This window comes from Elephantulus edwardii, unplaced genomic scaffold (genome assembly GCF_000299155.1).
Source record: "Elephantulus edwardii isolate Elephantulus edwardi_28Jun2011 unplaced genomic scaffold, EleEdw1.0 scaffold00524, whole genome shotgun sequence".
NCBI classification, from domain to species: Eukaryota; Metazoa; Chordata; class Mammalia; order Macroscelidea; family Macroscelididae; genus Elephantulus; species Elephantulus edwardii.
Window position 1 is genome coordinate 8,441 of NW_006400274.1, and position 13,726 is coordinate 22,166.

The 13,726-nt window shown below is 38.8% G+C and overlaps 1 pseudogene; it reads right to left on the reverse strand.

The window, feature by feature from the left end:
* Positions 1-1,563: 1,563 nt before the first annotated feature.
* On the reverse strand, positions 1,564-2,772 carry LOC102845305 (annotated as a pseudogene).
* Between the last annotated feature and the right edge of the window lie 10,954 nt (positions 2,773-13,726).

Here is a 13,726-nt window from a genome sequence, read left to right on the forward strand (position 1 = left end):
AGGCGCGCGGCCCCCCCAGCATGGGCAGCCGTTGGGGGCGCGCCCCCCCACCCCTCCGCACGGGCGCTCGGCGGGTGTGCGGCCCCTCTTGTGCGGGCAGCCGGAGGCACCCGCTTCCCCCATAGCCGCCATCCTGGCTCCAGGAATTCTCTCCAGTACAAGACCACCTTGTGGCAGTGTGGTGGCTTCGCTGTACCAGTCTTGAGGAGGGCCAGTGCCCAGCATCCATCCTGGGTGAGGGAATCCATTAGTTCAGGCTGTGGAAGCCTCATGGAGCTGCAGCAGCTGTTCGGCACGGCACGGGCTCTGGGGGCAGGGGGAGCCACGAGACTCACCCATTTCTCCTTGGGAATCCTTCAATTCCTGTTGTTGAGCTTCACTCTTCACTGAGGGCCAGTCATCAACTGTTTAAGTGTTCAATTATCAATAAGCCGAAGTCTGTGGAAGGCCATAATGGCCCTGCTTTAAGTGGTTCGCTACTACCGCAGCTCACCACACTGTCTCTGCCTCTGCCGCCATCTTGATCTCCAGAACTTTCCCTAAATTCATCTTTTTATTTCCTGACTGCTAGTGCCAAGCGTGTTGATTGTGGAGCTGAGCAAACAAAAATTGTTAACAATCTCTCTCCATCCATCATAATGCTGCCAATTGGCCCAGTGGAGAGAATCATTGGATACAATCTACAGGAGTAGGTCATATCTTGAGTAAATAACTTTTGAGATAAAAAAGCAATTAAATAGCAACAAAAAAGCAGATATCTGAGAGACCTCAGTACTACCAAGAACAGACAGTAATAAAGCCTGTTCTTTGGATCAAAATCCCTATGCCATGAACTTCCTAGACCTGAAATAAGATTGAAGCCAAGACAGATGGATATTTCCTCAGAGTATTAAGCCCACCAATGTTGAAATGAAACAAAGACCTTCTCCCAGAGCTGACATACAAAGAGTGCATTCCCTTAGGATTGACACCCTGAGTTTGTACTTCTAGCTTCCTAAACCGTGAGAGAACAAATTTCTGTTTGTTAAAGCCATCCATGTTTAGTGTTTATGTTATTATGTAGCTAAAGCTGCTGCTGTATGTATGCTGTTGTTACATATCTAATGTTATGTCATGTATCTAATGTTATGTCATCTTTAAATCAATAGCTGTTTAGTGTTGTCAGATAGAATGTTTTTAAGCATTATAGTATTTTTTTTCCTATTCACAAAGGAAAAGCTCCAGTCCATCTTTTAATTTTTTTTTATAGTCCACTCTTACATATCCATGACAAACAGGAAAAAAACTTTCATGAGAAAAAAAAAACCCAAAACAAAAAAACCAAAACAACCAAAAACAGGTAGAAGCTTATAAAAACTAAATATGGATCTCAGCATCAACAGCTGAACAGAGAAAGGAATTCAAATACTTTAATTAAAAAATCACGAGTGGACGATAAAATGTAGAAACTGAAAATTTATAAACTATTTAAAACCTGGAATCGCTGACTGTTCAGAAACTACACAGATGGATCATGGGTGGTGGTGAACAGCAGAAAGGGATTGTGGATGAATCAGCATTGTTCTAGCCGCTCCCCATGCCACCCGTCTTCGAGGAAAGCCTAACATTGATTAGATACTGAGTCAGGCTAATGCTGGCAGTAGATCCAGTGATGGTAACCTGCCTATCAGTAGATCCTTCCACTGGGTTCGCAATTTTGATCTGCGCCCCAGATACCTGACGGATCTCATTGATTTTGGTGCCTTGACGCCCAATTATGCAGCCAATCAAATCATTTGGAATGGTGAGATCATGAGAAGTAGTCTGAGCAGATGCATCCAAACCCCAATAGCCTTTCACCTCTGGAGAGTGGGATTCAATGCCACTGAATATGGTGTTGCCATGCGTCAAAGGAAAATGAGAAAATCAGTTGCATTGCCAACTGATGCAGCTTGGTCAGATCTGTCTTTGGAATGGCATACTGTCCTTGAATGGTATAGGCCTCTAGAGGTGGTCCCTGCAGGTCAGGGTTGAGGCACATGGACGGCGTGGTGTGGGGAAAGCTCACACTGTCGCTGCCTGTGCTGTACCTGTCCTGACCACCTGCAAAGATGACCGGAGAACCGGACGTCTTGGGCCGATACAGGATGGTCACGCCCTTGGGGGGGACTCCAACATGACCACACAGATCTGTTTAACACACTCAATGATGGATTGTGGAATGCCAGCGATAGTGATGGCCCGCTCAGTTGAGGTGGGGCGCATATCCCCTGCCACCTGGACCTGAGCCCCTGTACTCTCTCTTATTTCCTTGATCTTGCAACCACCTTTTCCAATTACAGAGCCACACTGACTAGCAGGAACTACCAGCCTCAGGGTTACTGGGGGTCTACTGGCAGTTGTGCTATAGATCATAGAGCTGCTGATATCCTCTTCCAGTTTGTCAATGAACATAGCAAAGGCTTTAAAGATGGCTTTAGTGGGTCCAGCCAAAGCGATAATTCTCTCAGGACAATTCCCTTCTGAGATGTTGATACATGCACCACTCTCTTCATGCATCTTCTTAACGGATTCTTCTTTCTTTCCGATGATACTGCCAAATTCCTTTCCACGCATAAGTAGCCAGATGGCGAGAGTGACATTTAATCCACCTTCAATCACAGATAGAACTACAAAAAGAAACTTTACAAAGAGGCTAAAGAATTAAACCACACAATAAACCAACAAGATCTCATAGATATTTATAGGCTAATGTACCCCAAAAAAGCACAATATACCTTCTCCAGCATGCATAGAATGCTCTCAAGAATAGATTACATTTTAGGTCACAAGGAAGCATAACTAAATTCAAAACCATAGAAATAATACAAAGCATCTTCTCAGACCACAATACTACAAAATTAGAAATTAATAACAAGAGAATAAAAGTAAACAAAACGAAATATTTGGAAGCTGAACAACACCTTACTTGGACATAAGTGGGTTATAGAAGAAATTTTAAAAAATGAAATTAAAGAGTCTCTTGAAACAAAAGACAATGGTATACAAGTTATCAAAACTTCTGAGAAACAGCCAAAGCAGTAAGCAGAGGTCAATTTATAGCAATAAGCAAACACATCAAAAGGCTGGAAAAAATGACCATTGGCTCTCTAACCCAGCATCTCCAACAAATAGAAAAAGAACAACAAGAAAACCTAAAACACTCTAAAAAAACTAAAATTATAAAAATTAGGGCAGAAAGAAATGAAATAGAAAACAGAAAACAATTGAAACCATCAACAAATCCAGAAGTTGGTTCTTCGAAAAGGTCAAAATTGACAAACCACTAACAAAACTAACAAAGGAAAAGACACAAATAATCCAAATAAGACATCAAATGGGCAATCTCACAGCAGAATCAATTAAAACAAAAAGGCTAACATTTGAATATTATGAAAAACTATACTCAAACATATATGAAAACCTAGAGGAAATGGACAAATCCTTAGAAATTCGCAACCTACCTAAAATGACACAAACCAAAATTGAACAGCTGAACAGACCCATTACAAAAGAAGAAATTGAAATGATAATAAAACAATTTCCAGAAAAAGAGAAAAAAAGGCTTGGACCAGATGGCTTTATAAGTGAATTTTATCAAACATTCAGAGAAGAACTGTCAGCAATTCTACATGAATTATTCCAGAGAATATAAAAAGATGAAATTATCCTAAACTCATTCTTTGAAGCAAATATATCCTTGATACCAAAGATAAAACTATAGGCCTATATCTCTCATGAACAGAAATGCAAAAATCCTGAATAAAATCCTGTCCAATAAAATCCAATGATACATTAAAAAATAATTCACCATGACTAAGTAGGATTCATAACAGGCATGCAAGAATGGTTTAACATAAGAAAAATAATCAATGTAATTTATCACATTAACAAAGCTAAGAACAAAAACATGATCCTATCAATTAATGCAGAAAAGGCCTTTGACAAAATCCAACACACTTTCTTGGTTAAAACACTCAGCAAAATAGGAATCGAAGGGAATTTCCTCAACATAGTAAAAAGTATATATGCAAACCCAAGAGTCAACATTTTTCTCAATGGAGAGAGATTAAAGGCATTCCTTTGAGAACAGGAACTAGGCAAGGATGCCCACTATCACTTCTTCTATTCAATATTGTATTGGAAGTCTTAGTGATAGTAATAAGACAAGAGAAGTAAATAAGAAGTATCCAAATTGGCAAAGAGGAAGTAAAATTATCTCTATAGGGACATGATATCACAGTATACATACAAAACCGTAAAGACTCAGCAAGAAAACAACTGGACACAGTTGACCAATTTAGCAAAACGACAGGATACAAGATCAACATACAAAAATCAGTGACAAAGAGAATACAGATCTTCAGCTAAGAAAAACAATACCCTTCACAATAGCAAATCACAAGATTAAATACTTGGGAGTAAATCTAACCAGAAGCACAAAGGATCTATTCAAAGAAAATTACAAAACATTACTACAAGAAACAAAAAGAGACCTGGAGAAATGGAAGAATATTCCTTGCTCTTGGATAGGAAGACTCAATATTGTGAAAATGACAATCCTACCAAAGGCAATTTACACTTTTAATGCAATCCCAAAACAAATACCAGTTCCATTGTTCAACAAGATGAAAAACGCAATATCCAGTTTCATTTGGAATGAAAGGAGACCCCGAATAAATAAAGCATTCTTTAAAAAAAGAAACAAGGTAGGAGACATCTCACTTCCTGATTTCAAATCCTATTTCATTGCCATGGTGGTTAAGAGAGCACAGCACTGGTACAGTGACAGACATAAGATCAATGGAATAGAATCAAGAACCCAGAAATCAGTCCATCTACCTATGGTCAACTGCTTTTTGACAAGGAGATGAAATTGGAGAAGTGGGAAAATTACAGACTTTTTAACAAATGATGTTGGCAAAATTGAAAAACTATCTGCAGAAAGCTCAAGCAAGAGCCACACGTCACACTATACACAAATATCAACTCAAAGTGGATCAAGGACCTACAACAATAACAACAACAAAAAGAATTATAAACTTCATCAGAGTAAAGCTTGGAAGAACTGTAGAAAACTTACAACAGGAAAGGACAAAATAGATGAATGTGGGAACCTTCTAAGAATCAAATTCCAATGCACTTCCAAAAACTTCTCCAATAGGGTAGAAAGGAAAGTCACAGACTGGGAAAAATATGTGGGCAAGGAAACACTCCATGGCTCAAAGTTGGGTAGTATGTGTGTCAAGGATGTGTCCTATCTCCATATCTTTTTAATCTATATGAAAAACAGATTATCTGGGAGGCTGGGCTCTATGAGGAGAAGTGTTGCATCAAGAATGGAGGTAGACTCATCAACAGTCTCCGTTATGTAGATGGCACAACACTGCTTGCTGGAACTGAGGAACACCTGAAGTGTTTGCTGCAGAAGGTCAAGGACTGCAGCCTTCAATATGGATTGAAGCTCAATATCAAGAAAACAAGGATTCTCTCGACTGGGCCGATTGACAGCATCGTGATAGATTATGAAGAGATTGAGATTGTTGACAGCTTCAGTTTGCTTGACTCTACAGCCAACAATCTTAGTACTAGCAGCCAGGAAACTAAAAAATGAATTGCAGTGGAAAATTCTGTTGTCAGAGACTTCTCCGAGGTACTGAAAAGCAACAATGTTAGTCTGGAGACTAAGGTACGCCTGATCCAGGTAATGGTCTTTGCAATTACTTGCTATGCATTAGAGAGCTGGACAATGACTAGGGATGATAGAAGGTAAGTTGATGCCTTTGAACTTTGGTGCTGGAGAAGAGTATTGAATATACTATGGTCTGCTAGGAGAACAAACAAGTTCATCCTGGAGAGAATGAAATGAGGTAGCTCCTTGGAGGCAAGGATTCTGAAGCTCTGTCTGACATACTTCGGGCATGGTGCAAGGTGGGATGAGTCCTTGGAGAAGGAAAGGACGTCCTGATTGGGAGGATTGAGGGACAGCGCAAGAGAGGAAGTCCCTTGATGAGACGGATTGATTCAGTCACTGGGGTAATGGGGATAGGTGTGCCAGAGACAACAAGATTGGCAAGGGATAAAGCAGGGTTTATTGCTTTTGTACATATGGTTGCTATGACTCACAGGCAACTTTATGGTATATAACAACAACAATGACATGTCTAATAAGGGACTTACATCTAGAATTTATAGAATACTCAAGCACCCCAACAAGATAAAGGCAAACAACCCAACTGTAAAATGGGGACAGGATATGAAGAGACACTTCACCAAAGAAGCATTCAGATGGCAAACGAACACATGAAGAAATGTTCAAAATCTCTAGCTCTAAGAGGGGTGCAAATAAAAATAATTATGAGATATCATCTCACCCCAATAACAATAGCAAAATTCAACAGAGCAACAAACAACAAATGCTGGCGAGGTTGTGGAGAAACTGGAACCCTTAGTCACTGTTGGTGGGAGTGTAAAATGGTGAAATCACTATGGAAGGCAGTATGGCAATTTCTCAAAAAGTTGGAAATAGAAATGCTGTTTGACCTAGCAATTACACGACTGGGAATATACCCTAAAGAAACCATACACGCCACCCACGCAGATATAATCGCACCCATGTTTATTGCGGATTTGTTCACAGTAGCAAAGAGTTGGAAACAACCCAAGTGCCCACCAACAGAAGAATGGATCAAGAAGCTCTGATATATTTACACAATGGAATACTATCCTGCACTGGAAAACAAAGAACTCATGAAATATTATACAAAGTGGGTGACCCTGGAGGACATTATACTGAGTGAAATATCTCAGTCACAAAAGGACAAATATTGCATAAGGCCACTGTTGTAAAACAGGACTGACATCGGGTTGGGGGAAACTAAGAAGAGAGGAGATAAACGATGCACACTGCATTGAAACAGATGACGGAATAGACGTGTTTAAAAGAAATATATTATTAGGTAATATTTGTATGAAAGGAGTCAGAATAAGAGCTGCTCAGTAAAGTGGACTCCGCAGGGGATGGGGGAAATTGCAGAACATATAACAATGAAAGATTTTTTCTTTTTTCAAAGAGAAAAATGAAATGGGGGCAGAGGAAAATGTGCAACAGTGAATGAATGGGGGGGGATAGAAGAAATAATTTTTAAAATCAGACTATTAAATTCTTTCAACCAAAGGCAGTGCATTTATGTGGTAGGCAGGAGAGTATATATTGCCCTCTATTTGAAAAGTAATTCATGAAAAATATTGTTGAGATAATGATAAGTTGTTACAAATATAAAAGGATCAAGCATTTGATGAAAATAGACAACTATTGTTAGCTTTTTTGAGAGTGATTCTTGTACTTCTTATTGATGCCATCAAGTTGATTATGACTCATTGTGACCTGAGGAACTGAGGTCTGAACCTGTCCTACCTGCTCCATCCTTAGAGTCTCTGACATGCTGTAAGTCATTGTTACAGTCACTAAATCAATCTATCTATGGTTGTCTTCCTCTTTTTCTGATCCTCCACCATTCCCAGAGTGATGTCTTTTTTCAGGGACTGGTCCCTTCTGACAACATGTGCAAATAATATGTGATGAAGTCTCACTAACTTTTTTTATACTAGTTTATTTACAAAATTCGAAGCACACTGTTTTTTGAGAACAGATTCTTCCAATTACCCTCACCCTCTCACCCATCAAATTATACATCTCTGGTTGCATTTGTTATAAGACAGATTGGTTTGCTCTATGGGGATATTCAACACTCTACCCAATAACACAAATTTAAAAAATATGAATTTTCATTCAATCTTCCTCCTTTGCTGTCCAGTGTCAGATGTTTACAAAGCAATTGAACCATGGCTTGGTTCAGGTACACCTTAGGTTTTAAACTAATAACCTTTCTCCTTAGAACATTGGAGAAGTCCTTAACAATATATTTTTCCAATGCAACACTTCTTTTGGTTTCTTGGAGTGTGATAAGGTGGTGCTAATAAAGTTTGACTTCTAATTTAAAGGATGGCATTTTAAACCTACCCAGAAGTGCCATGAAAGAAAAGCTTGGCAATTTACTCCCATTACTACTATGATCATGCAAATGCTATAGAACAATTCTGCTTTGTACAAACTATACACATTATGAGTTGGAATCACAATGATGGTGAGGAGTTGGAATTCATTATTATTTAATAACATTGTGATTATTATTTAAGTTATGACATACATTTCTTTTGACATAACACAAAAGGAACCAAATATAGAATGAAAATTGCAAGATTATGTGTCCCAAATAATGTATAAAACCATTTTTGTAGAATGAGTATGAAGATCCAAGAGGGGGAAGGGTGAAAGCAGAGGGATGAGGATGGCTGGGGTGGGTGTTAATCATAGGGTCACACAATTTTATGGGGGGAGTATATGAAGGAAATGGGAAAGAGCGGGTGTGAAAAACATGTATTCAAACTTTGTAAATAAATCCGTATTTTTTAAAAAAGAAGAAAGGGAGGAAACGATTATGTGTCCCATCTTGGTTCTACCAATAAAGAAATGGATGCTGTGTAGTTTGTTCCCCTTGCTGGGCTACCATACTTTCATCTGTAAAACATGTCGGTTGGAAGGGATATCATCTGTAGTCCTCAATTTCCAACCTGACATCTTCAATTACAGTGATATCTCCACCATTAGTGCCATACTCAGATCAAAGAGGCTCATTCTGATGACCTTGTGTTCTTATCATACCATGCTTCTATTTCCACATCACACTAGCTATGCTATTTTTAAAGACAATAGTATTAATTTCCATTTAGCTTGCAGACCACTCAGAGATTCTTCTCTTCCTTCAAACAAGAGCTGGCACTCCTCTCTATTAAATGCCTTTTAAAATTAATGTCTCTCCACTTTTCTATTGTGTCAAGGTTATTTTAGATAATAAGCTCCATTTATTATTTATTATTTATTATTTATTATTTATTATTTATTATTTATTATTCAGATAACTGTGATTACTCTAACTCAAGATCAGTTGAGACTAGACTGACCCTGGTATTCATAGAATAAAAATAATAAGAATGTGTTAAAAAATTGCGTTCCAGTTTCCTGGATCTGCTAAATTCTTTAAAAGTATAGTTAGGACTAGACTCCTGCCCCATCACATGAAGACCACTGCCCCGTCACATGGAGATCATCCTGCCACCTCCTCGCTGTCCTGTACCAGGAGCACCAGTATCACAGGTGAAGCCATTTTCTTCTCAAACACCACCTCTATATCCCTGGCCTCTCCAGAGGCAGTACTTGAGCTGTGGGCCCTTTAGATCCCACCTAGTTGCAGTAATTGCATGTTCAGGAAAGCTGCTAATTCATAGGCTGTCTCTACCCAACTAAAAATAAACTTAACAAAGATGCAGAAAATCTAAACTATATAATCAGCCAACTCAACTTATTGATGTAGTCAGTGTACTACACCCAACTAAAACTCAATTCACTTTCTTCTCAAGTGCATATGGTACATTGTCCAGAAATGATCATATATTAGGACACAAAGCAAGCCTCAGCAAAGCCAAAAATATTGACACAATACAAAGTATCTTCTCAGACCACAATGCTATAAAACTAGAAATCAATGGTATCAGGTTACATCTTACAAAAGTACCCATGTGGAACTAAATAAATCCCTGCTCCAACATGATTGGATTACAAAAGAAATAAAGAATGAAATTGTAAAAAAGTTCCTTAAAACAAATGAAAATGAAAATGCTACATATCAAAACTACTGGGATACATTTAAGGCAGTCCTCAGGGGGCAGTTCACAACAACAGTACTGGCAAAACTAGACTGCTACTTGCAAAAAGCTGAAGTAGGATGCAAACCTCTCACAAAATCAAATCAAGGTGTATCAGAGACCTAGAGATAAACCTCAAACCAGAAAGATCATAAGAGAAAGTAGGACCAAGTTTAGACAGCATAGTTCCTGGTATAAAAAAGGCTGACAGCTAGAAATAAACAATAAAACTGGTGAATAAGACCTTCTAAAGATTAATCCCTCTGCACATTGAAAACATTTTCCAACAGAGTGAATAGAAAACCTGCTGACAGAGAAAAAACATGTGACAATGCCATCTCAGACAAGGGTCTTATAACAAAAGTTTACAGAATCCTACATGGCCTCCTGTAGAAAAGAAAAGCACTGGTAACCCAATTACGAAATTGCCAAAAGACATGGAAAGACCATTCACAGAGGAAGGTAATCAGATAGTCAACAGACACATGAAGAAATGCTCAAAATCGCTGGCAATAAGAAAGATGCAAAAGGAGAGCTCTGGTGGCCTAGTGGCAAGAAACTGCAACTACAATCCCAGAGGCGCACGGTTCGAACCCACCAGATGCTCTGCCGGGGAAGGAGGAGCAGTCTCCTCCTGTACCAGTCAGATCTGATTTGATGGTACACGCACACAAAAAAATAATTTTTTTAAAAAAAAGAAAGATGCAAAAAACCACAATGAGCAGTGGCAAAGTTTAATAGGATGTTGCTACTCCAGTAGCAGTGGCAAAGTTTAATAGGATGTTGTTATTGTTGTTAGGTGCTGTTGAGTCATAGACAACTCATTGCAACCCTATGAATGGAAGACCCTAATTTGTATAACTTTGATCGTTTTTCTGCATTCATAGAGTTTCTGGAGGCAAGCTATTTTGGAAGTGGATACCACTCCTGCTTCCAAGCTTATTTTAATCAGGGAGCTCCACCAAACACTGTCTACTATGGATAACCATTATAAAATATGACACATCAGTGTCACAATACTTAGCATCACTGCAACCTTCAGTTATCTCTGTACAGCAAATGGATAGACTAGTGCTGTACTACTTAAAAGAATGTTTGACCAAAACCAATTAAAACCATGCCTGAGGGCCACAGATTAAAACCACACACCTTTGGCTTGGTAGTGTAACTTTCTAGTTAATAGACTAGTAAGTAAAAAATGTTGGAGAGGATGTGGCAAGATAGGAACTCATACACTATTGATGGGATTGTACAACCATTCTGGAAGCCCGTTTGGCCTTCCTCAAAAAGCTGAACATAGAAATTCCATATGGTCCATTGCTTTGAATTTATCCTAAGAAAATTAGAAATGAGACACAAACAGGGATTTTTTACACCAATATTCCTAGCCACATTATTCACCATTGTAAGAACATGGAAACAGCCCAGAAGTCCAATCACAATAGAATGGATTGAGAAATTATGGTACATTCACACAATAGAATACCACACAGCACTCAGAAGCAATTATTTCAAAAATCATTACTTAACTTGAAAGAAACTGGAGAGCATTGTGCTGAGTGAGCTAACTTAGTTCCATAAGGACAAATACTATATAAGATCATTATTGCAGGAAAAGAAAGATAACTAGTAAAAGGTGTATGAGGATGCAAGGAAGAGAGTGTAGAACAGAGGGGTGAGGATGGACAGGCTAATCTGAGGGTTACAGAATTTGATGGGGGAGTGTAAAGAAAATGGGAAAGATCTGATGTTAAAACAAAATGTACAATAAGTTTTTAAGTAAATCAGTATACAATAAACATTTATTTTTTTAAAAAAAAGGATCAGAGAGAAATTGAGGTAGGGTGATCTGCCTTTCCCTCCTCTGGAGCAGTAAATTTCTAAGACAGGGTCATCAGATCAAGGGCCTGTTAACGCCCCAAGCATGAAAAAACTCTACCACAGCAATGACACAGAAGAAGCAGACTACCTTACATCCTACACAAGACCAAAACAAGATGTCACACCAAAAAAGTGTTCAAAACAGAAAATCAATGGATTTTCTGAAGCCAAAAATTCTGACTGAACTCTCTGACACAGAATTCTAAAGAACAATGATTGAATACTTTTGATAGGTGAAAGTCAAACTCTAAGAGTACTACAGTACTCTTCAAAAGCCAAGAAGTATTTAAAATAACAATCCAAGACAATGCAGATAAAACAAATGAGACATTAGAAGCTATGGAAAAACAAGAAACCACAATCCAGAATATGAGGGCCAATGTTTCAGACACATGTTGGAGGGACATGTGAGTAGAACGGATGGAAAACAGAACCTGTGAAATAGAAGATGCAATTCTGAGCAATGATATGCTAGAACAAAAAGCAGAATCAAAATGGAAGGAAAAAGAATAAAGCCTAAGAATAATGAAGGACACCATCAAGAGGAGTAACATGCATATAATTGAAACCCCAGAACAGGAAGAAGCCAGAAAAAGCACTGAGAAGTTTGTGGAAGTATTACTAGAATAAAACTTTCCAGGCATAATGAATAATGAGTGGATAAATATACAAGAAGCTGAGTGAACTCCATATAGAAAAGACCCGAAAGAAAATCACCAAAGCATATCATAGACAAATGTCCCAAAACCAAAGAAAGGAGAGAATTCTGAAAGAAGGTAGGGGAAAATGAAGAGTAATCTATAAGGGAGACAAATAAGATTCAGTGCCAATTTCTCAGCAGAAACCATGCAAGCAAGAAGATAGTAGAATGACATATGTCAAACACTCAAAGAATACTACTGTCAACCAAGAATACTGACCCACCAAAACTATCTGTCAAATATGACAGAAATCAAGATATTCTCAGAAAAGCAGAACCTAAAGGAGTTTGGGAAAACAAGACCAGTGTTGCAAGAAATACTGAGGGAAATCCTTCTTACAGAGATGCCACAGAAAGTAGGGTGAACCAAAGTAACCAGCAACAATACAAACAGAAGTCAACAAAATGATAGCAATAAAATCTTGCTCCTCAATAATTACACCAAATGTGAATGGATTAAATACACCAGTGAAGAGAAGAACAGTAGCAGATTGGATATAACAGCAAAACTCATCAATATGCTGTCTATAAGAGACATATCTGGAAAGTGGAAACAGAGGAAAACTGAAAATAAAATAGTGGGGGGGGGGAAGAAAATATACCAAGCAAATAGCAACCAGAAAAAAGCAAGAGAATTGTATCTCTGATAAAATATGTTTTATGTGGAAAAGTCAGCTGTCAGGGAACCTTCTAAAGTACTGAAGAGCAATGACATCAGTCTGGAGACTAAGGTGCACCTGGCCCAGGCTATAGTCTTCTCAATTGCTTGCTATGTATCAGAGAGCTGGACAATGACGAGGGATGATAGAAAGATAATTGATTCCTTTGAGCTGGAGAAGAGTAAAAACCATCACAAAGGACAAAGAAGGTCACTACATTATGTATAAAATTTAATTAGAACAATAAGATGTTGTTGTTGTTGTTGTTGTTGTTAATGTGCCGTTGAGTCGCCTGCGACTCATAGCGACCCCATGTACAACAGCCCTAAACTCTGCTCTGTCCTGGGCCAATAGCACTGTCTCTGTCACTCCCATCCCGATTATCCCAGTCACTGAATCAATCCACCTCATAGAGGGCCTTCCTCTCCTGCGCCGTCCCTCCACCCTCCCAAGCATTATATCCTTCTCCAAGGACCGGTCTCTCCTCACAACATGTCCAAAGTATGTTAGGCGAAGCCTCAGAATCCTTGCCTCCATGGAGCCACCCGGTTTAACCCTTTCCAGGACGAATCTGTTTGTTTTCCTAGAAGTCCATGGTACCCTGAATACTCTTCTCCAGCACCACAGCTCAAAGGCATCAATTCTCCTTCTATCCTCCTTGGTCATTGTCCAACTCTCTGATGCATAACAAGTGACTGCGAAG